General features: G+C 41.2%; 1 protein-coding gene across 1 annotated transcript in view; it reads left to right on the top strand.

Moving 5' to 3' along the window:
• st6galnac5a (ST6 (alpha-N-acetyl-neuraminyl-2,3-beta-galactosyl-1,3)-N-acetylgalactosaminide alpha-2,6-sialyltransferase 5a) overlaps positions 1-25255 on the top strand; it is a 59064-nt gene that overhangs the window by 12767 nt on the left and 21042 nt on the right. The window lies entirely within an intron of this gene.

Below are 25255 nucleotides of genomic sequence, written 5' to 3' on the forward strand. Positions count from 1 at the left end.
GTTCTAGCTTACATTTATGAAGCACGCTGAGCAGACCTCATAGAGGTGGTGTGAACTCTGGTGCTATTTTTGAGTCATTGCAAAGTGGTTCAAGATTGACAGTCAACACAACATTCAGCTCCAAGATGCTCACTGGAAAGGAGTTTGTAAGTAATAAGTAATCTTTTCAGGAGCTGTCACCTGAGAAGCGTAAGTTACTAAAATTAGATTGAAGTCAGACACTTTTCTCCAAGTCTCCGTAGCGACAAAAGCAGCAACAAAAAGGCATTTTTAACAAAGAAGAACATTTTATTTGATGCCACAACTTGAATGAAAGGGATCAAGCCAGTAAATGGACGTGATTTCTATCTGAGGCCCAATTCTGTGCTCATGTTAAAAAAAACGATAGAAGGTAGAAAATGGAAAATGTTATCTGTGTGTAAGAGTTGATCACATGACAAATAATCCCTTTTGATAATACGAGGCATTTCCACAAAGGTATGTGTGATGCCTGTGTCCTTTTTTTTTCAGCGTGGATAAAGGAGATTTCATAATGCAGAAGGTGCAATCTCAAAATCATGATAAAAGCAACTAAAGCAGCAAACGCTGGTCATTATACAAAGGTAGGGTTAGAAATACGTCTTAAACCATATCAGTAAACAAGTTCCAGTCGTCTCTTAGTGTGATCTTACTTGGAAATCTTCTTTTTGTCACGTCTCTGATCACACGTTGTCTCCATTCCTTTGAAAGCCAAGGTGTTAGTGACGCTCTGCAGTAAACATGAACAGTAAAGGTGGGAGTAATTTTAGGAGCGCGGAGGAGAGAATTGTCCTTGCAGCTCTTCTTGTTCTCACACTTCTTGTCAATCCTTGAAAAAAGCTAGCGTGACTGTTCGTTTGTTTGTGCAGGAAAGTTCAAACCGAGGCATTTCACCACTTCACGATTGTCCAAACATCAGCTCCAAAGTGTCTATACTGAAGCCTGTAAGAACAGTGGTGAACCACTCACCTCCGTCATCCTTGAGAAGTCAGTAAATACAGACTTTAACTATCCAAAGGTCCTGTCCAAGCCTCAGCAGTTGCAAGTGGGTCATGCTAATATATAGGGAAACAGTTGAAGTTCCCATAATTGTCAGTGTGACTAAACTGATTTTGAAGGTGTAGTTGGTGTGGTCTTTTTCCTAGTGGTGTTGCAAAATTGCATAAAAAAAAACAAAATGTCGCAGTTAAGTGGTTAATCATATCAAACTCCCATCCAACTCAGCAAAGTCCACTGAAAATAAGCACAAAGAAGCTTTTCCTGAAAAGATTAAAAACAAATAGAGTTGAAGCTGAGCACCGCCAAAGGACACTGAACAGCTTTAAGAGGAACTAAAAAAAACAAATGTGTCTGCACAGTGCAGCGTATTTCAGACAGCCTTTGACATGTACCTCACAGCTGCACTAAATGTGCAAAGAACAATTAGTGCTCGTCTTATTATTTATATTTCCTTTTTTTCTTGGTGGGTTTTTGAGCCGTTAATACGTCAGAACAGTGGAGAATGGACATGAAAGCTGGGACAGAGCAAGGGAAGACATGCAGTAAATTACTAATAACTTTACTTCATTGGTGATGATCAGATGTTATTGTTTTTGTAATAAAAATTTCATCAGGGATCAGTGAGCCCCCTCCTCATGGCTGGGTGTGAAATACTTTTAATACTTTTCATTTTTATTTTTAAACAGATGCACACAGGTTATCCTTTGGCATCTGTGCTGTGATGGATAGCAGTAAACCGGTCTAACCACCAGCTCCTCACACAAAGATGCTCAGGCAGGACCTGTTTGGATCACATTGTAACACATCAGGCACCTCTGGTGTAAATGCGCTACCCTTTTAACAGGGATGATGGAAAAGTGATGATGCTTTAACCCGAATTACATTTTTTTCCCCTCCCTACACCTAACCCAGTAGGTGAGTGAAAACAAAACTGAACCATTAGTGAAACTGCACTGCTTCTTATGACAAGTAACATTAATTTTAATGATCCAATTGCTTTTATGGGAATAGCAAACCTGGTTTTGTTGTGTGGGTGTGTTGTGTTCCTGTCGCTCCTCCTCCTGTCTTTAGGGCTATCTACACAGGAAGCGACAGCAGCAGCATGGTGACCAGAGACCATATGAAGTCAATGATCTTTGGCAACTTCAAATGATAACAGATGACATAACCACTGGCAATGAAAAATGAGTGGGTCCTGAGCTAAAATTTGTTTATTTGCAACTGACTCTACTCAGTAGTTATGAATGGAAGTGTTTAAGCTGAGTGGATGGTCTGCACCACACAGCCACAGCTCTGGGCAGAACTGTGTGTTATCAGTCGCTTAACCTTCTCGATGAAGGAGCGATTAACTTATTGATGTAACCCTTTCTATCGATCAGTTTTCTGGTATGAAGTTTGCCTTCCAATCTCCTTGGGAAGGAGACAAAGGCCTTTAGTTTAGGGATAAAACGCTGAAACTTTACCTCTCAAGTTCACTTAAGTCTAGTTCCTGAAGATTGATAGGTAAGTAAACTTTAACAGATGTAGGGACCAGTGAACTTCCCTGGCACTCTAACAGTAGCCATCTAAATAATATGTATAGTCACAAGCTAGTGTACTCATAGTGCCAGTCCCAAGAAAGAGCACCTGGTATAAAATCTTGAAGATGTTGTTCTTCTCTTGGGAAATAAAAGAGAAGCTGTAAAAGCAAGTACCCAAAATACATAGTATTTATTAATTTTGTTATGCATTGTTGACTTTTGTGAAGCACTTTGTGATTGTATATCTTGAAAGGTGCTATATAAATAAAGTTTTGCTTGCATATTATCTACTTACATAGGGTTTTTTAATGGTTTTTTTTAGAAAGCTAACAATCCAAACTACTAAATATAGTGTAATTAACTCTCAGTGTATCATGTAAAATCACTGGTTATTAAAACATCTTAAAATAAAACAACCAGGCTTTAAGCAGCAGCTTTAATGTAGAATCAGTGGATGTTTGTGCTTTAAAGTGAGCAAAAAATCGAATGAGACTGTGTTCACAGTGAGCCAGCAGACGGATTACTCTTTTTTTTTTTAAATGTGAGAAAATATTAATTGAATGCACTTTAGCAGCAAAAATAAAGTAATAAAATATTCTCAAGTCTTTGAAACAACACTTTTTCCTCTGAGATTGCATTGAGTCATCTCATCCCAGTGCAGTTATCTGCACTCAAGATAACCAAATGAAGCTAAGTTACTTAAGCACATGTAGTTATTTGAGTCAAATTGTTCTTCTTTGATTGATAGAAGTGCAGACGTTTCCTCCTCGACCCTGCTGATTCATCAGCAAAGTTTATCCCATCAGCACTGAGCTCAGAGTAAAGTTCTGGAACAAAATAATGTTCATATTTCAAAACTGGAAGCGCTCCTAATTGTCATTTTTGCTCTGAAGAAGAATGATATAAAGACAGCTGGTTGCGGCTACTAAAATTAACAGATACCGAAGTTCATTTCAGCAATGCAAGAGTCTATTTATGAGCTGAAGATGACTCCATTTCCACAGCTCATAATCAGTGTTAATTCCTCCTCCTATCATCATCATCTCATTAATAATGCAAAGAAAGCTCTGGTGATGATGATGATGATCATCATCATTATGGCATCAGATGCTCAGCTAGTATCTGAGAAGAACAATATCGACCGCCTGGGCATTAGGCAAGTTTATTTATATAGCACAATCAGTTTTATTGCTTCTACAAATCCATTCAGAGTTACAAACTTCAGCCACTGAGAAGATGACTGTGCAGTGCTGGAAAAATGTATTTTTCTCCCTGACTGAAGCATTTTACTTTGTGTTTATCTGAAAGCTGCAGTCAGCTGTAACCTGTAGGTTAAGATTAAGATTTTACATTAACAATAAATGTTGCATTTTAATGAAGCTCTGGATTTCTACGCTGTGGTCTTGAATGCTAATTTATTTAAGTTAAAATTTAAGTTAAAATGGTTACAGAGGTATCTTCTTTTAAACCATGAAACACTAAAGCACTATAAAACTGTAGGGATGGGGATCAAACTGCCATGAAATTGTGACATGCTTTTTTTTTTTCTGAAAAATTCAGAATGCAAAACATGCCATCATGTTGGACTCATAATAGTACGCTTTTGCACACCTGAGTCACATAAAAGCCTTTATTCTTCCATGTCTTCTGTTTAGAGTTTAGAGAAAACCCCTCTACTCTAAAGCTGTGTCCACATTAGAAGTGATTTGCTCGTTGGGTGATTTGCTCGGAAGCTGACAGCTGGCCCCTTGCAGACCTTCCAGGCCCTGTGTCATGGCTCCTCAGCGTCCTTCCCCATCTCCCTTATCCGTATGCCAGTTTTTGAAATGGCAGACTCTCCTTCCTGGTGGGATCAGATAGGCATTTCCCTCGCCTGCTTCTGTCAACTGGGGCCAGCACACCTGTTTTCCATCTTCAATTACCCGCACATAGAAGGATCAGCTCTTCATTCTCTCTTATTGCCAGATAGAGCATACTGTGTGGAAACCAGTCTAGCTTCAGGAAAACTTTCTTGTAGTTAATCTCTCAGTGAAATTACCTCTTCCTCTCCATCTGCCTATATCCCCCCCAGTGTTCCAGCCTCCATTCCTTCAGTCAAGCAAACAAACACCCGCTGTGGAAAACCTGTGTGGAGGAAAACCCACCTGCCTGCCTGCTCTCACGCTACCTCCCCTTGTTTGAACAAACCTTCCCTCTTTAATGAAAGTTAGAGGCTAGACACTCTGGTTGAATGGATAACCCTCTAACATATTTACTGGTTAACATATTAACAGGTCATACGCCAGTAAACAGAGTCCTGCTCTCTCATATGTAGTCGCTTCAGTTGCTCAAGGGGAAAAGCTTCTTGTCATCAGCAGTTTTTCAACCATAGTTACTTGAAGTTGTTGAATGTTATTGACTTTCTGTGGTCTCAGGTCACCACATCGCACCAAATCCATTCTGGAAATAGCAGTGACATCACGACCAGAGACCACAGAAAGTCAGTGACACTGTGCAACTTTCAGCAAGCAAAGATGAAACAACCACTGGCAGCGTGAAGTGGGCAAAATAAACTCTACCCAACATCCAGGTGAATGATTGAAACAACCACCAATGAGAGTGTAAGATACATGTGATTGGCCCATGACCTAATAGTAAAAACATTGGATTGTTACCTAGGCAACCAAAACTTGGCATGTCCATAAGTGACTAATCATCAGCTCTTCAATATGTCACTCTCCCTTCACCCCCAACTGGTTGCAGCAGATGACCGCCCCTCTCTGAGCGTGGTTCTGCTGGAGGTTTCTTCCTGTTAAAAGGGAGTTTTTCCTTCCCACTGTTGCCAAGTGCTTGTTCAGAGGGGGGATTGTTTGATTATTGGGGTTTTCTCTGTATCGTTGTAGGGTCTCGACCTTGAGTTTAACCTAGGTAATCAGAGCCTGGAATATCCACGAGTGACTAGAAATCAGCTTCAAAGCATGAATGCAGTTTTAGACCTATAATTAGAGTCTGTACTGGAACTGTAAGTAATAAATTATGAGAAGCCTATCCCTGTTTTAATATCTCATAATAACACTCAAAGATATAAAAAAGTTTAAGGCGATGAATACACATTAATGGAGCAGAACTTTGCTTTTCATCTGTTTGGAACTACTTCGAATCGGTGAGTCATCAGTTAGTCTAATAACGTTCCATTAGTCTGGGCCATTTATCTGTAAACAAATACTTTTTATTTGCGGTTGTTTTTCAAGAATTGCATTAGGTGAAGTGTTTGAATGCTTCCTCCACTTCTGCAGCTGTGAGATGCTTACCTTTTCTTCATCGGCTGATCAGGGCTCATTAAGGGATAATACACTGTGGGAGCTTCTTTCTGAGAGAAAGCTGTTAGTATGCATGTGTGCATTGTTTGTGTCTTTATGAATTCCTGCTAGGCAGAATACGCTTTGGGTTAGGCTAATGAGCCTGCCGTATGTGGGGAGGCTCATCACCTTGGTGAAAAAATCAGTAAAGAGACAGAAAGGAAAAAACACAACAACTCCCAAACACTTGTTTACTGACGTGAGCCGCTTCCAGTGTCGCTGCTAAGAGTCATTACTTTCATTGTGAAGATCAAGGTGTGTAAATGTAACTCATTCGTACGTTTCTAATCACCAGTTTCGTGATTGTTGCATATCAGGTGTGTATCCATTGACTAAATGAATAGGCATTAGCCTGGCAATAAGCATTAGCATTCGGATTCATTTCATTAGCATTTTCCTATTAAGATGTGTGTATCTGTGAATGCAGCAGAAAAATGCATAAACAGGCTCTCCTCTATGTGGTGGAAGAATCACTTGGATTCTTTCCTTAAATACAAGTACCAAAATTGTAGTTTAAAATAATACTTCAGTAAAACAAGACAAGCATTAAGTCCGCAGCTGAAACTGCTTGTTTTGTTTTTTTCAGAAAAATGGCTCAGGGATTCATGTCTTCCACTACACTCAATCCTTATTTTATTAGGTACAACCTGGTAGTAGAATTGACTTTTTGCCTTCAATACTGCCTTTATTCTTCAATGCATACATTTGTAAAGGTCCTCGAAGCATTCCTCTGAGATTTTGGTCCATGCTGAAATGATGGTATCAGGCAGTTGGTGCGAATTTCTGGGTATCACTTTCATGATTCCTGTAATTATTTCGTTCCACCAAATCACAATAGTGCTCTGCTGGATTTAGATCTGGTGAATGTAGAGGCCTTTTGAGTACAGCCAGCTCGCCGTGTTCAAGAAACCAGCCTGGGATTATATAAGCATTATGACATGGGGCATTATCCGGCTGAAAGTAGCTCTTACAACATGGCCGTAAAGGACTGCAGTTTAAATGATACTTGATTGGTACAAAGTGTGCCAGGAAAAAAACATCCTCCCCACATCTTTCCACCACCAGCAGCAGCTGCCTGAGTTGTTGATACAAGGAAGTAAGCAAATGTGTTTTTTCTTGCCAAATTTTGACCCCTACCATCTGAGTGCTGGAGCTGAAATCAGAACTCATCAGAGACCAAGAAATGCTTTTCCAGTTTTCTATTGTCCAGTCTTAATGAGCATGCAACCACTGTAGCATCAGTTTCTTCTTTGTAGCTGATTGGACACATGTTGTAGTCTTTTGCTGCTTTATGCTGGCTATAGTAAGTGTTAAATGTGTACCTGTTTTCTTTTTATCAGCCTAAACCAGCCTAACCATTCTCCTCTGACCTCTTCATCGTCCATTTATTGTTACCAAGAGAAGTGCCACTAACTAAGAGATGTTTTTGTTTTTCCCTTTTCTGCACATTCATCTGTAGACCGATAGTTAAGGTGAAAATAAGATCACCTATCATCACTTTCCTAGATGCTTAAATCACATTCAAAGTCACATAAATTCTGTTTCTTCCCAATTCTGATGCTTCTAACAACATCGGCCTCTGCCTTCTGTCAGATGAGAACCAGTCAAACAGGAGAACGTGATAAAAGCCAGTGAATGGTTGATACACTACTGAAAGTCCTGTCTAAGGTCCTTTACTATTATGTGAAGTATTTACATTTGATTTGAACTTTATTTACATTAAACCATCTAGCAGTTTAAAAGGGAAAGTCAGTCACATTTTCGTCCCACTTTGCTGGAGATTTTAACATAATTTTGAGAAGAAGAAGGTGAGAATTAATGTGAGTCTTCGTCTGCTCCTGGTATTTCGCTACAAGGTGTATTGAGATAAACAGCTGGTGGTGCTTATCTTCCAGACGGATGATATTGCCGCTCAAATGCAGGTGTGGAAAATATGGTGTTTCTGCTTGATTCATTCATTAATTTGAGAAATGTTTCCCCATTGGAGGGATCAGGTGGGGTTTTTTTATGTTGAGTATGTGTCACAGCAACTTTCCCATCTCACCCAAGACTTTTTGAGGGTATTTACTGTTACTGACCGATGGTCTATTGGCAGTAAAGTTGAATTTACTCTTTATCTGTTGCTCAAGAAACACAAGTTCTGCAAAGGCTAAATGTTCAAAGATGGCATGGTTTTCTGTTTTTTTTATTTGAAGATTCAATTCATTTTACGACCCGTCTAGGGGCCAGGCCATAACTCGAGTGAAGCACTCGCTCCCCGAAGACCCAATCAGTGACAGGAAACAAATCCGTTCGTTACAAGGTAATTTATTTACAATCTGATGCAAGAGGAACAACAAAACGGGAGTGTCAACACTTCGGGGTGAGCCAAGGCCAAAATAACAAACAAAACGAAGCTAAACTGATTCCCACACACCTAACCTTACCAAAATAAGAGCCAAAACTAAAGAGTCTGACCTTCTTAACTTACTCAAAACAGGAGAAAACGGGTGATCAAAAGAAACGGCTGCTCACCCCTACCTACTCCACTTCCTCAACTGTGACAAAGTGACTGTAGCCAGTGGCTGTCACAGGCATACTGCTTGGATGTTGGGAGAAACGCAAGAACCAGCCTTGATTTAATGGGCGAGAACTCCAGCTGGAACCAGTCACTCTGGAGCTGTATATCCACGCACCAAGCTATTGCCCCAATTTTTAATAACTATTCCCAGAATTTCCCTTAAGTTTTCAGTGTTTTCAGCACAAATTAACTGATGGATGGAAAAGCAAGCTTAAAAAGACTGAAGGTCTTTGCACTGGTCTATAACATGAGCACAGAGATGCCTCATAGCAAGAAAGTTGCTGTTTCGAATTCCTGACTTGGGCCTTTCTCTATAGACTTTACAAGTTCCTTACAAAGACTAGAGGCCACTTGGTAACCAACAAACAGAAATGGAGACCATTTGCTTTAAAGTAACTGTGGCACCTTTTGAATCCTGCTACTATGAAAGTAAGCCCTCCACTTCCAGTTTGCACTTTTTCAAGTTTCAGTGTGAAGTTGGATAGTATTTGCAGGTATTTGCAGACATTTCTTTATGCAAGCTATGAGCAACTGCAGCAATCTGCTTGTGACCAAAGCAATCACAACGAATTAGATTTCTTTCATCGTGCAACAGCCAGCCACTACCTGCCAGCATGGCGGTTAATTGGTGGCTGTGGATGTAAGGCAGTTGAAGTGCTTGATGAGCATAGAATACAGGACTGTATGAATGAGTGATTAAGATGCGACTTGTAGTCTAAAGCGCTTTGAGTGGTTAGTAAGATTGTATATACGTATATACATATATATGCAAGTACTTTTTCTTAAATAAAAACCTTCTCCAGCTTTTAAGTAGTGACAGATGTCAAAGACAGTATTTTTCCTCTGAAACGTAGTGGAATGTCATAGCATAGAACGGAAATTCTCAATAAAAGTTCACGAAACCTGTACTTGAGTTCAATATTTGAGTAAATCTAACAGACACAGTGATGCACAAATCACAGAGAGATTGAAAGACACACTCACGTGTCCTGCTTGCCAATATGAAATCTGTCTTCCCAGGAGATTCTTCCTGCCTGACAAGTGTAGTCACTGGCAGCTGGTGTTTTATACACACACACACACACATCCACACACGCACACACACCCCTTTTGGTTACTGTCTCTCATTATCCTCTGTTCCACCACATAATGGACACACTCCAAATAGAATATTTAGTACAGAAAATGTTTTCACAGGGAAGCGGAGCTTTTGCCCACATACGGCTTGCAGTATTGCCGATGTATTATTGATGTGTTCTTTTTATTTTTCTCGGGCTTGTCGTTATATTGCTACAACACAACAATAATTGCTCCTATGGGATTTAGCTTGACGTGATTTATCTTTTTGCACTCCAAGATTAACAGGCCGTCTCCAGTCTGGAAGACGTTGTTTTTGGTTTCTGTAAAAATTGCCAGTTTGCCCTTGCTCACAACAAACTTGTCATCTCAAGTTTGACAGTTAGCAGTTCGTCTGAGTGCCGTATTCAGATTTCCTCCCGCCGTCCCTGCCCATGCATATATTCGCTTCCACGCTAAGATTATGCTGCACCTTTTTATCTTCCAGTTTCATTTTCAACTCTCTGTATCTTGTGCAGAAAAGGGACTTTTGCAGTGGAGGGGCAGACGTGACGGGAAAGCGAAACAGCGGCTTACAACTTGCGTTCAGACGTCTCCTCCGAGTCATTACTCTCACCAGACTTCTCTTAACAAGATCATCTTCTCGTTATTGATTCAGCCCATTGTTTACCACACTGCGCTGGGCAATAACCATGCCTATCACTCTCAACAAACTGATCTGAGAGGATTATGGGAACATATCAGCACACCACATCCATAAATGGTAGGATGATCACGGCAACCGTGAGCTCACTCGCAAATGTGAAATCTTCTCGATCTTAGATTTAAACTCTGGTGTCTGGAGGCATTCAGAGAGGGAAATCCTGCAGATGTTTTAATGGTGTTTGCGAGGCTGCTGCTTTCTCTCGCATAATGACCCTTTCAGATATCATAATTTCGATAACGGTCTGAAGCAAGTGAGTGTGCATTTCTAACTTTTCCTCATCAAAGCAGGCCCCTGAAATCCCTGCCTTTTCTCTGAAGGAGCTGCCCTACATTTCTTGGTCTCCAAAGTGCTTCTTTCTCTGACAGCCACTCCTTTTTCTTGCTCCTCTTTTTCATCTATCAGATTGCCTTTCATTTTCTTCCCCTCCTCAGCCCGCCTCTGTCTGTCACAGCAACCTCTTTCTCTCTCTCTCCTTTTTCGCCTTCCTCCAGTCTTTCTGCCTCCCTCGCTCTTCCTAATGTCCCTCTGTCATTTCCCCTTGGCTTTTTCCTCCTTTATCTTCTCCACATGCCACCTCCTGGTGCAATTTTGGAGCAAAAAGGGGGCGCAGGAGAGATTCTCTGACCTGGTAAATTGCACCTCATCTTTTGTATTCATGCCAAAGCAATCTCTCCTACAGGGGTGTATTGGTGTGGTCCTCATAGCAGTATCTCTCCTCTTCTATTTGGGTGGAGGGTAAAGGGACAGGCAATGGCTGCATCATTGTACAGTCTGTACCAGCGGCAAACAGGCTGATATGGAGCCAATTAAGTAAAAAGAGTGTGTTGTAACAAGGTGCAACCCGACAGCCTTCACACTCCAGCTCGCTGTTCGGGTCCAGTCTTTCCAGCTCACGGCAGGAAGAGGCGTTTATTGTCTTTTCCAGGTCACCCACACTGGACAAGGTGAGGAACAGGAAGAGGAGGAGGTGTAGGTATTATCGGGGAGAAAAGAACAAGGCAGAAGCAAGGTGCAGCTTTGTTCTCTTCACCTTTTTATGCAGGTGGTGAGGAAAGTTGAGGTTTAATGACACAGAGTCCTGCCTGCGGGGCTGTACAAAAGCTGCAGAGGTGTTTGGGATACAAGGGCAATTTTTGATTGGGGAGGCAGAGAAGTGAGTACAGCCAGAAACAAACGTGTGGGTGGGAGCAATAATAGCATCACCTGTAAAGCAGAACTCACTCCAGTGTAGCAACACTGTGGTTACGGTTTCTCGTTCAACTTTGAGGTAACTTTTGAGGATGGGGTTTATTTGTTTGCAAATCATAATCTGCAACACGAGAGCATCGCAAAACTTTAAATTTGTACAACTCCACACAATGCAGAGAGTATCTACTATTTTTTCTGCCTTATCATCATTGTAATGAAAGCCTTTGCAAAGCAATCACAGCATTTATAAAGAACATAAGCCTCCTGCCAGCACCTTTCTGCTGGATTAGTTTGCAGCATTAACACTTTAATTCTACTTTTCAGTTTGTGGTCACTGAGAAGGAAAAGTTTACTTTGCAGAGCTGAAAAATCTTTGCTCGTGCCATCATAAAACACTTTGCAATGTTTTGGCATGTGATAATTCCTCAAAGTAATGGATCTATTTCTCAAATGTATTTCTCTGCCCCAATCATATTTCATTGTCTCACTAGAAACAACACGCCCACACTAATGCAGTTTTTTTTTAATGCAGCATTGTTAGACGTCCTATTTTGAAGCAGGGAACGCTGACTACTTCACATAAAACATAAATATTGCAGCTTGGCAAAAACTAGACTGGACAGGCATGAAATTTTGAGTATTGAGGGTTTGTTGTAGGTAGTGTAATGCTTTTCTGAGGATTCATCAGTTATTGCATGACCCCAGAAGGGAATTGTTTTTGTTTTCCTAGCTGAGATCATCTTGAAAATACCTTTGAAACACATTTGATAATGCAGGTAAACTACAATTGTGCTATTTTCCATTTTGAGGAAAGCTCTAAACCTAAGCGATATTCAATTGTGTGATTCAATCATCAAAAAAGTGTAACATTTTTGTGGAGCAGACCTTTCACAAATAGGAATTCATTGTTTTCCTCCAGGATGAAATTTAAAATCATTGTAGCATTGTAAAGACCTGTCATCTGTCTGTTGCTACTCTCTCTAGATACCTCACTGCTGATAAAATAGTGACTTGTAACTTGTGAGAGACACAATTTCAGTTCTTAACTGCTTTATCCGACTGCATCAGTTGACTACCAATTTATCTGTAGCCTTTTTGACACATGATCTCTGGAAAATATTGAGAGAAACGGTCTCAGATGTAGGAAAAGAAAGGAAATGGTTTCAGATGTGTGTCACAACTGGAAACACCAATTTGGTTCAGGTCTTGAGTGTTTCCTGGGTAGAGCGTGCAGATGGCAGCAGACACGACGCCCACTCTCTTGCCTTTGCTTGAGCTGTTCTCACATACATGCTATTGTGAGCTAGCTTGTTAGAAGGTTTAATATCTGATCTGACTGTATCGGACATTTGCATTCTCACATGCACCTCTGTCAGGTCACATCCAGACAAGCTTGTGTGTGTATGGCAGCTCTAATGCACACTCACGATTAGATGAAAGTTCACCTTCTTTTAGTTGCAATGTTTAATGTGTCGGGATATAAAATCATCAAAAATCATTTGCTCCTCAGCAGGTCTTAAAATTAGGAAAATAAACCCTAACCTTCGGATGAACTACCAAACATGACATATTACATCGTGTCATTATTTATTTAGGAAAAAAATGAGCCAAGATGCAGAAACAGGGTGTGAGAAATTCAGCACACTTGTGACTCAGTCGCTTTTAGAACCACCTTTAGCTGCAATTAATTTTCGGTATGATTTTATCAGCCTCTCATTTCATTGTGAAGGAATTTGGCCTAATCTTCTTTATAACGTTGCCTCTGTTCGTTGAGATTTGCAGGTATTCTTTCATCCACAGGCCCCTTAAGGTCCTGTCACAGTATTTCATTCAGGCTGAGGTCTGGACTTTGACAGAAGCATTGCAACATCTTGATAGTTTCTTTTTTTAGCTATTCTGATGTACACAACTAGAAAAAACAACATCTCAAATCAGAACTCAGTGGGAAAAATAATAATACTGGGCAACATCTGTACTGATGGATTGGTTGATGGGTAGAAATGAAAGGATGGCCCCAGATGCTTGCATGCCTGTTTAACAGTGTTGGGGCATGCTCCTAGATGATGGATAGTGTCCTGGAGAATCTCCTCCCAGATCTGGAGCAGGGCATCACTGAGCTCCTGGAAAGTCTGATGTGCAAGTTGGCAGAGTTAGATGGACCGACACATAATGTCCCAGAGGTGTTCTTTGGATTCAGAGCAGGCGAGCGTTGGGGCCCCTGCCTGGAACTGACTGCATACTCTTGCCACATAATGTCTCATTAAAAAGTGCTCTTTTAATTTCTTTATCAGAGAGGATTTGCTGCTGTAGATATTTTCCTGTTGCGTTACCTTGTTTCAGTCGAGCTTCAGTCTCACATTTGACTCTAGAATACTTTGCTATACAAAGGCTCAATGACAGCAAGGTGTCCAGGTCCCATAGCTGCGAAACAAGCCCCAATCATCCCTTCACCACTCCGGCTGACAGTTTGTATGAGGTGTTTGTGCTGATAGACTGTCTTTGCCTTTAGCCAAATGGGCATTATGGCCAGACTTCTTCACTTTGGTTTCACTGGGGGTTTTTTTTTCAGTGACTCTAATCATTACACAGTCTGACCTTGAGGTGAATTTGTTTGGAGACCGATGACTGTCTTGAATGTTTTCCCACTTGTGAATAATCGTTCTTATTGAAGGAGGACAGACTTCAAACTGTTTGGAAATTGCCTTATAACCTTTCCCAGACGGATGGGCAGCAACAATTGCTTCTTTAAGATCACTGTTGATGTCTTTGCTCCTTGGCATTTTGTTACCGCACATCTAAATGCAATAGAGTTGTTCAACACTTGCAGATGATCAATTAAGTAAGTGCATTTCATTAGCAGTATCTGGCTGCTACTTACTCTTTTAATTCCTGTGGAATCAGTGAGGGTACACTTAGTTTCCCACACCCTGCTTTTGCATTTTGGCTTAATTTTTGTTAAATTAATAATAACATAGTGGAATGTGTCATGTTTTGCAGTTCATCTTATGCCGTCATTTGCCATTTTTACAAATTTAAAACAGCACAAGGTTCTTATTTTCACTTGCTGGGCTATTGTGCTGTGGGTTCAGTAGCTCAATTTGTGAGTCTGAAGTATTTTTGTTCCTGACCTTGATTTTTAGAAAGCAGCTGCTGCTGTTGTTATGTGAAGGCTGTGTGCAGGCAGGAATAGGACCCACAGTGCAGACACTCGGAGGCGTAACGTGAACTCAAAACAGCTTTAATGCTGAACTCTAAAGGGTAACAAAACTAAGACTCCAAGGTAAACTTACGCAAACAAAACACACAGCAAGATAAGGGTAGATCGCGACACCGACAAACTGAAACACAGGGCTTAAATACATAGAGGGAGCAATCAGGAAATGGGCAACAGGAGGGAAACACAGCTGGGGCAAATCAGGCCTAACGAAATAGGGGAAGCAAAACCAGATTCATTAACATAAAACATGGACCTTCAAAATAAAACAGGAAATATAACACAGACTGAACTTACAGACACAGGCTGTGTCCCAATTCAGGGTCTGCATGCTTGAAGTACGCATTTTAAGTGCGATTACGTCACCGCCACGCGACAACGGCTGTCCCAATTCGAAGTGTACTTCAAATGCATACTCCAAATGCGCCGTCGATTTCCCCAAATATCAAGCGTGGTCCGGTGCACGCTTCGTGGTCCCATATATCCCACAATTCATAGCGCGGTGGTGGGTGTGGATAATTTCGCCGCAAAATACGGCAGAAGGGAGCGGCCTAAGAGTGAACTGTCAAAAGTAAGTACTGAATACGATGTCACTTATTTATGTGCGAATGTTTAATAACGAAGAACATTAAAACATTGCTGTTGGCTACATGTCGGCAAAGTTATGTGACATTAGTGATGTTTGTACTTTCAGCATTAACTTGGTTGTAAAGCCATGTATGTATGTATGTCCAATATATCATAATAATATTGGTCATATTATATTTACATTACCACAGTGAGATGATTTTAGTCTCATGAACAACATCAGCTAATTGTTATTTACTAACTAATCTTAAATGACTGTTCAGTACAGAAATGAAGCCCAACAATCATGTTTTACAGTCCCGTGGTCTCAGCCTCAGATACTCAACTAATCACAGTGATGTGAAAAATGAATGACCAACAAAACATTTTTCTCCTTCATTTCTGTCAAACAAAGCTGTATGTAACGTTTCTCGCGGTTAGTATCATGGTTGCTAGGCAACCTGAACAGCGCAACGAAGGCTAGACCCTCCCATTTCACAAGCCTCTAACTTCCGCACTTCTCGTACTTATAGTACGCACGTACGTAGTACGCGTAGTTCAAGCATGCAGACCCTGAATTGGGACACAGCCACAGACTCACAGGCAGGCACTACAACAGAGGGAACAGAGACGTGGGACCAGGGCAGACACAGACACTGACTGGACACGGGGATATAGCAGACAGGGGGGACAGCAACTAAGGATTACACAGAGACAGAACTCTTAGAAACCAAAGACTAGAAATGACAAATAATATAATAAACTCAAACAGCTGTTTAAAAGTGCTACTGAAGTGTTTTGTTGCTGTTGGTGTTTGCGTGACTTAGAACGATGTCCTCTAAATTGTTGCATCCCTCTCCTACAGCCGTACACGTTTACGGTTACTTTGATCGCAAACACGCACGTTAAATCTCTGCTCTGTAGACACTGTAAGTGTTTAATGCCCCCCGCCCATCCCAGCACATACACACACCACACAGTAAAGGGCTCTCTTTACACTACCGCATGCTTTGAAGATCAGAGCTCCGCCACCGATGCCTTCTATTCTTCAAACACTCTCGATGATATCAGCTTTCATTTCAACTAGTGCTCCTCTAACAAGATCATCAGCCACGTCACTTATCCCAAAAAAAACCCCACTCTCAGGCTCCATCAGTGAATTTTCATTACTCTCTTTTTAGGTCAGATGTTGGTTTTCGTTTTTTCTGGAGTAGATAATTGCCCTCCATCAAAGGCGTCTTCTTTAAAGATCAACACTGAAAACTCTGCCCTAATTAAGACCAGAGCATCAGAGCCACAGGAGCTGTCAACCTGGAGTATGACTGCTGACCGCCGGATTCCCTAATTGCTCCTGTTTCGTTATCCACTCTCTCCTCCTCTTCCTCCTCCTCCTCCCGTCTTCATTAGTCCTCGGCTTACTTCCCACCTCGGCTCTCCCTAATGACTGGTCAAACGTGCAAGCCAGACAAACAGTTCCAAACAAGCCCTCCTACATCGACTCTGCCCTGCAGCTCTCAACCTGCTGGAGTGTCTCTTTTTTCCCAGTGTATGTGTGTCAGCGCACATCAGCACAATAGAAGCAGGTTTGATTTTTTTTTTTCTTCCCCCGCTGAATACACAGCCTTTACCGACATAACTGAATTTGTTGTTTTCCACTCTCCCGTTGCCTGCAGCTGTTCAGATTTTACTCTAATTGGTAACTGCAGCCGTACCGCCCCTCTAGTCCGCTCCTCCTTTGCTCCTACAGGCTCTAATTGGTGTTTTGTTTCTCTGTTCGCTTATGCTCTGTTCACTCATTCTTTTATGCTCACCATCCCTATTTAAAATAAAAAAAAAGAAAGATTTATTTATCCTCCCAATTTCTCCTTACATTTCTGCCTTCATCGGTTTCTCCTTCTAATCATCCCATATCATAAATTGCACATTTTGGTGCTCGCAGCAGAAACAAGCTTTGAAATGAAGCAAATTTTAGGGTATTTTTCTTGTCGGTTATCAGATTTATTCATTTATTTTAGGCGTTTTTCATCGGCTCTTTTAATGAATGATAAAATTATGTATTATCATTTGTTGTATACACTGGATTAATCCCAGTGAGATTTATTATTTCTTTAGCCCAGAACAACTGACTTCAGATGGTTTTTTTCTATTTGTTTTGCTTGGAAGATTATTTGTAATGGTTTGTTTCTGCTGCATATTTAGCCATGGCTGCACAGATTCCAGTGTGATTTTGGCTTTCGGTCTCACATAACTATTTTACCATCTAGTGAAAGATTTTTTTCTTCAGTGTTTTCCTTGCTATGACTGTAATTGGACTGGTTTTTTTTATAGTGCTTTTCTTTTCTACTTTGATTTCCCTAGTCGAGCTATCATTCACATACATTCAATAATTATACAGGCTACACAGATACATGCAATAGGTCTAGGATGCCAGCCTGGTTCTGCTGGAGGTTTCTTCCTGTTAAAAGGGAGTTTTTTCCTCCTGTTGCTAAAGCATTTGCTTATAGGGGGTCATATAATTGTTGGTGTTTTCTCTCTGTATTATTGTAGAGTCTTTGCCTTAGAATATAGAACACCTTGAGGTGACACTTGTTGCCAAGCATACTTTGATATGCACATTGAAGCAGCCAGGTATTGAGCCCCACCTCCCTACAGCATCTTTACCAAATCAGTCTTTCAATTTCTAAATTATTCAAATTGTGATAAATATGAGCAAAACCCCTAGCAGGTCTTATTACTTTAATTGGTAACCGTTAGTTAAAATGTAAAAAAAGAAATGTGCTATTCATAAGCAATGTTGGCAAAATCGGTGTCAGAGCCTTATGATACTAGTGTTAGCAGAGCTTCTATACAGAGGATTTGATTTCCTATTAATTCTATTACTTCCTATTCATTTCCATTCATTTCCAGTTTCCTATTATTCCTGTTTTATTGGAATTGGCTTCAGTTCACCGGGAGACTCAGGAGGTAGTTCTCAATGAAAAAGAGAGAATGGAGCTAAATGGCTAAAATGATTATTTTCCCACTCCCAGCAAAATATTTATTTTAGCTTATTCAGCAATATTACTCATTAATTATCAGAACTGCAATAAAACAGTTGAGACTTGTATTTGTTTTTCTTTCAGAAATGTGCTGACATTCTGCCAGTTTGTGCTGATTAAAATTACAGCAGGACACTCGGTGGCTGGCCCTCTATAAACAACAACTATAACAAGACATTAGGAGCATGCAGTATATTCCAGCTGGCTGTGGTGACCAGTAATGTGAAATCAGTTTTTATGACCTGCATTTGTGTTTTAAAGTGACTGGATATGCGTTTGTGATGTCACTTATGCATGGGTCAATAGTTGGCTCCCTGGTCCTCTGTAAATGAAGCTCTCTATGATGTATCTAACTATGTTTTCTTGTTGTAACCTAAACTAGTATTAGTGTTGGAATAAATGTGAAACTGGCAAAATTCAGTATGTGTACCAGCTACACACCGTCTACTTTCAAATGCTTACTTTTATAATCCTCAGGAGTAAAAACACTCATATATGTTGCTTGAGGAATGCTTATGTGGGTTGGTAGGACGAAAGCAAGTGCTATGATTCTTTGGGTGGTAGACTTGGCGTGGCTAAAATAATCACATGCACAGATAAATATTTCGCATCTGATGGAGGCAGGACCAAATTATAGCTTCAGACTGCTGGTTTTCCTTCTACTGGCTCTGTAACGCCTTCCTTAATGTCTGTAATGTCTTTAAATTTTGCACAGCTACAGGCTGTGTCTCTCTCACCCCTGTGACACTACAGTATGAAATATGACCCATCAGTCATTAATGAGCCATGGAAGACAGAAGTCACTTTCACAGTCTACATTAGCAGGATGGCATGCAAAAAAAGAGATTTAAATTGACGTCATAATTTCCCCTTCGGCTCTTTTCTAAGAAGGCCTCACGAGCATTTTTTCCTCAAGCTGATATTAAGGCCTGACTGTTGTAGAACGCTTTCCTCTGAGGAGGCTATAGAAAACAAAGGGATCTTTGACAAGCCTAAAGGTCAGCCTGGAGGAGGCTAAAAAGGCTCTGCACTGTTGTAGCATCTGTGGGCAATACCAGACAGCCAGACAGCATCCCGCTGGGCTGGATGATTGCTGCCTCTCATTGCTCACATTTACCGGCCATATCTTCCATTTCGCATCCTTGAAGTCCCCGCATCCTCGCTAAGCCCTCGCTCGCCCCCCCCAACCCCCTTCCCATCGCATTCATGCACATGAAATCAATAACAACACTTGAATGCTATTTCTCCGCTCTGAGAGGGAATGGCATACGTCAGACGTAATGGTTCAGCGCAGTGTAAGTATTCCTCAAGGGACAGAGCTGAGCAGGGGGATGGTGGAAGGGAGTCGGGTGAGGAATTAAAGCTGATTTCATGCCCCCTTAAGACCCATGTGAGTTTTAACCACCAATTATTGCCTGTGTTACCCATGAGCAGCCAGGGGCTGTGAGTGCTGACCACGAAGCCAATCAGGGTAGCTGTGCCACACAGTCTTTTTCAACTACAATCACACCGTAATCATAAGTGATTATACGAGTCCACCGCGGCTTGTATTCCTCTTTCCATTTAATTATACGCTCTTATATATACTTTGCAAATGTCATTCAATAATGTCAGCCTTCTGACTCACACACAAGATCAAAAGGACATTAATATGATGAGAAATATATCTTGAATGGCAAACATCATGTTTATTCAGTTCAACACCAGACCGTAATGGCCCCCAAATACCCATCCAGCTATTCCGTTTCCTTCTTCACGCCTCCCCAGGTGGTCTGGAGCTGAACAGCTTCTCTCTTTCATCACCTCCACCATCCCTCAAAGTTAATCCCCCACCCAGCTCTGACAGCCATGTTTTCTTCGGGTCAGGTAGTCAGGCGGGTTGTGTGGTGTGGAGGTACTGATTGTTCCTGCAGCCCCATGAAGGACAGGCTCGGTGGAAGCAGAGTGTTCAGATGCAGACAGAATGAGGAAACAGAGGAGGGCGGCCTCCTCGCTCTGGGTTGTCGCTCCGGCAGGTTGAGCACAGATCAGACGGTGACTGGCTGTTGTCTGTGTGCATGTTGTTGTTTTTGTTCCTTTACTAGGACACTGTGGATGGATGGGCTTTAAAAAAAACACGGCAGGTTCACAGCAAGTCCCACAAGTGGGACAAGGTTATCCTTCATCTCTCCGAGAAACACCTTACTATAAAATAAAAATAAAAAAAATGTGAGATGATTTTAAATGGAAGTTATTTATGCTGGAATAGTTTTATTCCTTTTAATGGGTTGTTTTAGATTTAAACTTTCACCAAATACGATTAGAATCTGTTTTGCAAAAATAACCATTACTAAATAATCAATAGTTAGTTGCAAACCTTAAGTTTCCTTGAAATAATACATAGATAAAATTCTTTATTGTTGCTTAGTCATTGCATTGGCTTAAAAGATCCAAACAAGCTCTCAGGATGTCATGAAGGTTTAAAATAAGAGAGGTTGAGCTCTCAACTTCTCTGTTATGTCCTCTTCTGCAGACATCATCACCTGCAGGGCTTAATTTGTCCCAGATCCTGCTAGAATAGGAGCTGGAGCCTCCCAGACTGGGACCGGCACTTATTTCACTGGATCCAGCACCTCACTTGTCACTAATGAAATCTACCTGGAGAGAACTGGTAAAATGTCAAACAGACAATCAGATTTCTTCAAACCATTAGATTGGCTTGATTCTCAGCAGGCCAAAGTCATTCTGGCAGTTCAGACGGCATGGCTATAATTGCCAGCATGTTCTTCTTTCAAGGGCATCAAATATTGCAGTTTTGCCAAAGCCGCTGGCGTCTCAGAGATATGCGCAAGGTGTCCTTTGGCTTCGATACCTTGCCAGTATTTGACACCCTGAGGATGAGGACAGGTTCTAATAGCTGCAGCACAGCAGGTAGCAAAAGCAGTGCTGCAGAGAGGGAACGACAGGAAAGTGAAGGTCAACTAGAGGGAGCTGCGAACTGTAAACAACTGCTCATTGTGAAAGTTGAGACTATTAAATGTAAATAATAATGATTTGTTTGCTGATGTTTTTTCTTGTGTAAGTGTCTGAAAAGTAGTTTTTAGGAAAATCCCTGATGTATCAGTGTTACTGTAAAGCCCGGACAATATATAAAAAAAAAGGCAACAATCATGCGATGCTCTATGTGCAAGCACCAGGCGATGATGTGAAGAAAAAACTCCTTTTGTAAAAGGAAGAGACCTCTGGCAGAACCAGGCTCAGTGAGAGGCAGTCATCTGCTCTGACTGGTTGGGTTAAGTGAGGGGAAAGAGGAGAGAAGAAAGAGAGGATAGGGACAGACAACAGACTGTGTGAGAGATGAGATCAAATTTAACAACATACAGCCGTGGTGTATAAACACCTGGGGGGGGTGAAAAGAGGTGAGCGGAAAAGAAATGCAGAGGGTATCGCAGGAAGACCCCCAGCAGCCTGAGCCTATAGCAGGATAACTAAGGGATGCTTCAGGGTCAACTGATTCCAGCCCTAACTGTATGCTTTATCAAAAAGGAAAGTTTTAAGTCTAATCTTAGGAGTAAGAGAGAGTGTCTGTCTCCTAAAGCCAGAACTGCTTCCGCAGGAGAGCGGGCTGGGAGCTGAAGGCTCTGCCTCTCATTCTACTTTTGGAAACTCAAAGAGTCACAAGTAAGCCTACAGACTGAGGTGATTCCGTTAAAGGCTTATTAGAGAACTGATGTAAGTGAAACGACAAAAAAGCATCGGCAGGTCATGTTCAGCTATGAAGATGAACATTTTAGACTTTAGACAAATCTTTCTTTGTGTGTGAAATGCTACCTTTTTAAATGAAATTGTGTGAGATGTTAAGAGGCCCCAGATACACACTGCAGATACACACTGCTTTTGAGTAACAGTCAGGAGCCAAGAGTTTAGTGTTTACCAGTGTTTTACAGTTTTTAAAATTATTGCACTCCCAACCGCGACAAAAGCAAAGCCACTGACAGATGAAGTGAAGAACATTACAATTTTCTGCTGGTAAAGCTTTACTGCTGGTATGTAAATGGTGCTTTGACACACAACACCTACTCAAAGATTGTTAAAGGCCAAGAAGCCCCTCCCTCCCATGCCCACTGGACTGAAAGGATTTGTCACCAGCGCTACAAACCACTGGAAATCGCCATGCCTCTCAGAGGTGCCTCGGTTATTTTGTGGCAAGAGGGGGACCTATACAGTATTAGTCAGCTGGTTTTATTGTAATAGCTGATTGGTGAATGACTACTGGCTTAAAAGTAGACTATTTTCCTTTAAATTGAGCTGGAGGAAAATATAAAGTACCATTGAAATTGGATAAAATTACCTTTCACTCCCTAAAGAACTGCACAGTTTGTCGTATACCTACTGCAGAACGACTCCTCCCAGCCTTTATATCAAATCACCCTTTTATAGAGAAACTGTGGCTCAGTGGAATAGTTTTTTTTTATTCTGATGAATTATCTCAAAAATAAAAAGATTCCTGGAAAAATCAGAAAAGCTTTTCATCAGAGCAGCTAGACTGTTCTATGGTACAGCAGAAAATACTTTTTCTGATTTTTTTTTTCCCCTCATCTGTGTCTTTTTCCCACTGCCGGTAAGACAAAACATAATCAGGATTGGGAAATTCACTGAGTTGCATTATTGATCACAGCTTTGATCAGGTGTTGTAACCAGAGGCTGATAAAAGAAAGAAAAACTCTTAACAGTCAAAGTTTAAATGTAGCATATCTTTTAATTATGTTCAAAGGCATTTTGTTCACTAAGGAGGAACAAAGGCAGCGATTTCAAAGACATAAATGATAGATGTGTCTTGAATTATAAACCATTTGTTGCATGAATCTTTAAATGGAGTTCGAATTTCAGGGGGGTTTCGAGGATAAATTGGATGTGAAAGATATTTTCGGTTCTTTGGAGTCAGCAGGCGCTCGCGTCCCGTCTCGAGGTAAACCACAGTTTACCTGGACTTTATCGCCTCAACCCAGAACCACCATATTGGATGGGTCACGTAATTCCGGCTGGAATGGAGAACCTCGTCCAAAGCATGCAGCTTATTTCTTAGTAATAGCCTGACCGAGCTCCCCAAAGAGGCCAATTCTGGCCAGCAAGGCCCACTTAAATGCTCCGTGAGACAGGAGGAGAGAATAAGGTCTATAGAGCCACTTAAAAGCCCCTGGGTAAAAATGGGATTTCTGACCTGCTCCGCTGGTGTCGCAGCTCTTCAGCCAGATTAGCTGTCAAAGCTCTGCCAGGTGGGAGAGGAAGGGCCAGGGGAAGACGGGAGGAACTGATGGATGCTGGTACTGTTCTTGGTGATGATGTAGACCACCAGGACCTCATTAGCTCAACATTTCATCAAACACGATGGCACCAGTGTGGCTCTCTGTGCCTCCATCTATCTGTCTCTTGGCCCTCTCTCTCTCCCTCCTTTACATATCCTTGATTTCCGTACCTCTTCTGTGGTCCTCTTTTTGTTCCTGCCTCCTTTCCATCTTTCTGTCACCCCCCCCCCCCCCCCCTTTCTTTTTTTTCTCCCTGCACCTTAAGGTCTCATTAAACAGATGAGCCCGCTCCGCCACTAATCTGCCACTAAGTCAAAGTCGGCAGATGACGACGATAATGGCACATCTTCCTCCACCCCCACACATATCAGGCTATTATCATTTGTTCTTATTAATGCCAAGAAAATGTAAATTTGTTATGGCTATAAGAGTGTAAATAACTACCACACGTATCAGCTGGGGTGATATTTCAGGGCACATTAGAGGGCTCTGCAGGGCTGGTTTGCATATCATTGACTTTCAGTGCAGGGGTGTGTGTCTGTGTATGTGTGGCAGTGCGGGGGGGAATCACAGACATGCCCACACATACATGCAAAGCATATGTGCAGCAGCTTCATACATACCAACAACATGCAGGGCAGCTTGACATATATAAATAGGGCTATGCAAATGATTTATGTGCATGCCGTAGTGAAAAAGAGGTCACACTTACATTAGCGGGCCGTGGTGTTGTATGTTTTTAGTCATAGACACAGATGTAATTTAAAATGAACAAGAGACCTATTCATTCGCTATTCATTAATTACTTATTTTCCTTATTCTCTGTCATATACTGTTACAGGGATGGATATTAGTATAACACATGGCCACAGTTTCAAATATTAAAGCCAGTTTTGACACCCTTCGCCATCCTTCCTTTATCAGAATTAAGCTGGCGTAAAGGGAGGGCAAGGGAGCTTGTTTATTTTATGCTGCACCATGGCTCAGCATAAAGTAAAATTCAAAAAAATGCTTCTAATTGTGAAAAGCAGCTGTATTAGAGTGCAAAAATACAAGCCTGGAAATGAACATAATCGGCTTTAATAATAGAGCAAAAGACAAAAGGAGCTCTGCTGTGGCAGCTCATATATGGACAGGAGCAAGAAGAAAAACACCATCTACAAAGTAGAAATGAATTCAAATAAATATGTCCATGTTGTAAATACCCTCATGTTCATCAGGCAAAAGCAGTATTTATGCTATCCTTACAGCTGTCAGTATAATGATGAATATTGTTGTGATAGTTGTTTCTATTGACATTGTTGTCCTATGTGTTGTATTTTATTAACAATATAATGTTTTGTGAGTTTCCCATAAAGTATTGCAGGTGAATTTTCTGCATCTTGGTGTTGGTTTTGGAGGCAAACACACATTTTTCTGTTGTGTGGGAGTGAGAGAAAGATTTAAGGTGAATCCTTTATAAGACCCCGGGGTTTCTACCAATCGCAAAGCAATATGACAAGCTACATATACCCAGGAGGCTCTGTCGCTACCTATTTGTCAACAAAGCATTTTCTGCCTCAAACACATTGTGAAGCTTTTTACCAAAGTTCCCCTAGGTGTGCATTTCTGTCTGCTTTGCATTTCTCTGTATAAACCAAGGCTAAACAGAACTTCACAGCGTTTTTGACTTGTGGAAAAAAAAGAGTTTGTAGACTTTCAAATAACTGCAGAAAACTAACAGAAATTCTGCTGCTGTGCTTCAG

The sequence above is a fragment of the Neolamprologus brichardi genome, chromosome 18 (genome assembly GCF_056152115.1).
Source record: "Neolamprologus brichardi isolate AB-2024 chromosome 18, ASM5615211v1, whole genome shotgun sequence".
Classification (NCBI taxonomy): Eukaryota; Metazoa; Chordata; class Actinopteri; order Cichliformes; family Cichlidae; genus Neolamprologus; species Neolamprologus brichardi.